Raw genomic sequence first — 4,801 nt, 5'->3', positions numbered from 1 at the left:
GAATTAATGGGTGAACCCACCTTAATCCTAATGAAGTCTCTCTTCTGTATGCGCTTCCTAATGTGGATCAGAACACGCAGTTGACCTTGGTGAGGCCCCCTGAGTTTTCCGGTTTTGGTCTCTCCAGGCACTCTCTGCCAATGCAGAGGTCTGGACCCTGGGTCCTGTGGCAGTCAGTGTTCTTATTTCTCTCTACAAGTTTTGAGAAGGTTTCCCTGAACTGGTCACGGATCGATTGTGAAATTTTTGGATTTCTTCCCAGGAAATGTACCAAACGAAGTGAAGAGTTTTTTTTTTGATGGCTATATATTTATATGTCTGTGTGGGAATTTTTCCAGTTGGGTAGGAGCATCTGACCTCTGACTACGTCACAATTCTCATAACGCCACAAGCAAACCCAGGCTGGCCCGGCCTTTCTACTCGGAACTGCAGTTGACATAAATCTCAGTATAAATCTGTCAAAAGAGACTTTCCCGTTGGAAAGGCAAAGCCCAAGTGCTCAAAAGTGGTAGAAGGAAATGCCAGAAAAGAGAATTTGAAACAGACACCATTCCTTCCCCATTAATCCGGACAAGTCACTAGAGTTTAGGGAAAAAGAAATAGCTGAGCGCGCGGTGATTTGGCATGAGTTCTGTCTGGGCTCAGTCAGTCCTGTGTCAGGGAGGAATATCAGGGCTCCTTGAAGTCAGCAAGCACATCGGGCCTTGGGAACCGCCTAATGCAAAGAGAATGCCTTAGTGATGCTGCTTCCAAACTGATGAATCTGCGATGTAGCCACTCCCACCCCTCTTTCCTTTCCCTTCCATTCCTTCTGCTAGATGATTTCCTGTAAGAATGTATCACTTTAGTTTCAAAACATCTTTGCAGCTCCTGTTACCAGGTCTTGGGGACACATAGACGGATTCCTGATGTCTGAGAAACCCAGTCTTGACGCTTAGTCCAAACTCTAACTTTCAGCTCTCGACCGAGGGTTGTGGATACCATTCGCGCCGTCCCTGTGTGGTCGCTTTCCTTCACCTTAGCATGCCATCAGCAGATCTTTATAACCTCTGCCTCCTCAGCACTTATGGCTTAGGAGGAATCAAGCACTTCTTCTTCTTCGACTATTGAATATAAAAAATAAAATAAAATTCACTTAAGATTTTTATCAGGCCAGATTCTACCTTTGAAAGAATAAACATCACACTTACATCTTAGTGACTTAGTGCTTCCTGGGGACCTAGTAATAGAAAGCCGGCATTTCAAGTCTGATGGAGACTTTCAGTTACTGAGCTTAAGATCAAAGGAACAGGGGTAAAAACAGCCCAAATTATTATAGAAATATTTGAGACTGAAAAATACTTCTATTGTATACATTTCAGATAAGTGAAGAATATAAATTATAAAACTATACTGTTTGTATTTGAAAGGTTCGTTTGATTTTATTTTACTATGTTTTAAATAAAATTTTAGTCTATTTAGTTATGTGTGTGTATGTGCGCGAGTGTGTGTGCGTGCATGTGTGTGTGTGTGTGCATATGCATGCATGTACCACAGGAGGACGTCCAATCCCCTAGAGCTGGCATTACAGGCAGTTGTGTATCACCCTAACTGGGTTCTGAGAGCCAAACTCTGGTTCTCTGAGCAGCAAGGGCTTTTCATAGCTGATCCATGTCTCCAGCCCCATTTACTCTATTTTTTATTTTTATTTTGAAATAGGGTCTTGACTGTGTAACCTAGGGTACCTGGTACATAACAGTGCAGTCAACTGATGCAATCAGAAGAGACAATGGCTTGCGTCCTCATCAATCAGCCTTCCTCTTCTCATGCGGCCCAGAACTGGGGCCCTCTTGACAGAGGGCTACCATAACAGAGACTTAAATAACAGACTCGTGTTTTAGTAACAGTAACCCCTGACTACTCTAACACAAAGGTCACTTCCCATGGCAAACATTGTTTCGCCATATAGTCCCTGTGAGACCTTCTGCCATCTTGCTTGCTCTGCTCTTCCTTTTGCCTCCTCGGAGCCTTTCAAAGGCGGAGCTCCTCTAGGAATCCCTCCCACTGCCTATGTGCTCCTGAGCAGCTTCTTCCCAGTGCGCATGTGTGTCTGAGGCGCCACTCTCCTCACTGCGCATGTCCTGCTGAAGAGTCGCACTCTCTACCTGGCGGCTTCTCCCACAGGCGCGTGGTCCGCTGCTTGCATAGACACTCGTTGCTCCTCCTTGAAGTCTCTGTTTGTGTCAGAAGGTGGTAGGTGTGTTGGGGAGGCCATTGCAAAGTTCCCGTATGTGGCTTGCAGTGTGTGGGTTTTGAAGGTCGTGTTGTAGAATAACTAGTGGCTACCTGGCTTCAGACCCCAAGATATTATTATTCTCACAAAATGTCATTAAATTAATGAATCTATTTACCTTTTCATATTTTGATGATTTTATCCTCTTAGTTAACAAAAGCTTGACGGTTTTTCCCACCAAGAAAAGTAACTTGTACATTTATTTATCCCGAATCTATCTTACTGAAATATTAAGCACATATTTTTCCTATTATATTTTAGACTGCAGTCAACAAATCTGAAATATTTAATATTTCATAGAAATTGATCGTTTCGGCTCTCAGCTTTGACTGTTCTATAGTGAATAATGCTGATCAGACCTGGAGTTTATCTTACAGGCCTCTTACAACTTCAGTGTGGGGACATTATGGACGGTCAATCTTCCCTCCCCACTTCCTGCTCTCTTATCACTGCCATTTACTAATGGGTTTGACATTGCAAGGACAGCTGCCCATTTCCTTCTTTCTGGATTATATAAAAGAAAACTCTGAAATGACGTTTTAAAAGCAAATGGAGCCGGGTTCGAGGCCAGCCTGGTCTACAGAGTGAGTTTCAGGAAAGCCAGGGCTACATGGAGAAACCCTGTCTAGAAAAATAAAACAAAACAAAACAACAAACAAAAGCTAATGGAGATTCTTCACAGCACAGTAGTTTGCTATAAAGAAGCCTTGGAGATTGCAATCTTTTCTAATCAGTAAGTTAAGATGAGCTTGAGGGATAATTCTGGTGACATAGTTGGCAGTACTTGGAATCAAGTGTGTAGCATTATTTATACTTTCTTCCTGATCACTGAATTCTCTTATAAATTCGCCTTCTTCCTCAAGAAAACACCATATATTTCCTAATAGTGAACTCTGCACCAAAGAGTGTATTGGAGTGACCACAGGTGTGTGTACAGTTAGTGTCTACAGGTCTTGGATTTTGGACATAAGATTCTAAGTTTCAGAGAATCCTCACTGAACGTCTTCTATGGACGTGCAAGAAACTCCATTGCTATTGGAACTATAAGAAAGGAACAGAAATACTCCTTGTCCCCACAGAGCTTAGAGTTTAGAGATCAGATGAGACCAGTGAGTCAGAAAATAACCATGATAATAAACAGAGAATGGGGTGTACTCGTTCTCTCCATTGCCAGCCTTAGCCATTGGGCCAGACTGCCCTGCGTGCGTGCATGCGTGCGCGCTTGCGTGCCTGCAGCACGAAGTCGAGCAGCCCCTGCACGCGCTGTGGGCCTCCTACACTGGGCAAAGTGCACAGACCCACCCAGGCTAAGAATAGGCCTCTCAGCATTTCATAGGATGGTCTTGATCCAGGGGAACTTTACATCCTGGTCCTCACAGACCTGGATGCTCCTGGCTAGAAGGACCTCACGTTCAGGGAGTGGCACCACGTTTTGGTCCTCAACATGAAGGGTAATGGCATTAGCCATGGCAGGTCCTCTCAGATTAGATGGGCTCTGGGCCTCCCAGTGGCATGGGCCTCCAGCGCTGCGTACGGCTGATGTATGAGCAGGACAAGCCACCAAATTGTGATGAGCCCATCCTCAGCAACAGGTCTGGAAATCACCGCAGCAACTTCGAGGTGGCGCCTTCTGCAAGAAGTATCACCTGGAAGCCCTGGTGGCGGGCACGTGCTGCCAGGAAGAGTGGGACAACTCCGTGCTCAAGCTGTAAGAGCAGCTGTCTGGGAAGTAGGGGTGCTGTGGAGGCCAGCAGTCCTGGGAACTGCCCACAGCAATATTAAGTTGTGCAAAGCATGCGGTTCCCCTCCTCACTCCCAGTCCTTCCTACCCTCTCATAGGGAGTTCTCAGCTGTGCTGGGATACAGGTTTAAGGTGTCCTCCCACTGTCCATCATTATGATCCTGGATAGTCACATCCCAGTTGACATTTGATTGAATTTAGGCTCTAGCTGAGGAAGTGTCTGGCCTTCTGATGGAGCCATTCTATCATTGATTTAAGGGCAACTCTGAAAAAGAAAACATTCTGCCAGGAGCAGGTCCACAGTGGAGAGCCGGGGCTAGCGCTGTCTGTAAGTGGTTTAACAAGGAGAACTGGTCCGGAACCAGGCACAGTGGCATCTTTTGAGGTATGTTTTTAGGGTCCTGTCCCCTGAGTGAGATAAACCAAGGCTCCCATCTCAGCTGAGTCCTGACCGTCCAGGTCAGGTGGCTGCATGGGTATAGATGTCCTGTAGCTCTAAAGATCGGTTCTGCTGTGTGGAAGCATGGCTGTGGAGAGAGACCCTGCTAGGCCTGATGCTTCTCAGTAGGATGAGCGAAAGTCAGTGAAGTTGCTGGGTGTGTTAATCCTGTCCATCATCAGATACAAATAAAGGCACTGGATTCAGAAAAAAAAAAAAAAAAAAAAAAAAAAGCAGGCACACAAGCAAGCAAGCAAGCCAGCAGAGAACGAGAATGTTCCTGGGATTGTAGAATGAACAAATTCCAGTGGAATAAGGGAGGCTTCCTGGTTAAAATCTTAGGTCCATC

At 45.4% G+C, this 4,801-nt stretch overlaps 1 long non-coding RNA gene across 2 annotated transcripts; it reads right to left on the bottom strand.

Annotated features, from left to right (window-relative positions):
* Positions 1 to 822: 822 nt before the first annotated feature.
* Positions 823 to 2,252, bottom strand: LOC116094404. 2 transcript variants are annotated; one of them, XR_004120091.1, is made up of 3 exons: positions 2,145 to 2,210; positions 1,191 to 1,272; positions 823 to 1,103 (listed from the first exon to the last, which is right to left on the bottom strand). It is a non-coding gene; the product is annotated as an uncharacterized LOC116094404 (long non-coding RNA). The 2 variants fall into 2 exon arrangements; XR_004120090.1 differs by lacking the exon at positions 1,191 to 1,272 and having other exon boundaries at positions 2,145 to 2,252.
* Between the last annotated feature and the right edge of the window lie 2,549 nt (positions 2,253 to 4,801).

This window comes from Mastomys coucha, unplaced genomic scaffold (genome assembly GCF_008632895.1).
Source record: "Mastomys coucha isolate ucsf_1 unplaced genomic scaffold, UCSF_Mcou_1 pScaffold16, whole genome shotgun sequence".
Lineage (NCBI taxonomy): Eukaryota > Metazoa > Chordata > Mammalia > Rodentia > Muridae > Mastomys > Mastomys coucha.
Note: the sequence above shows the minus strand (reverse complement) of the source record. Positions and strands in the feature narration are given on the sequence as shown.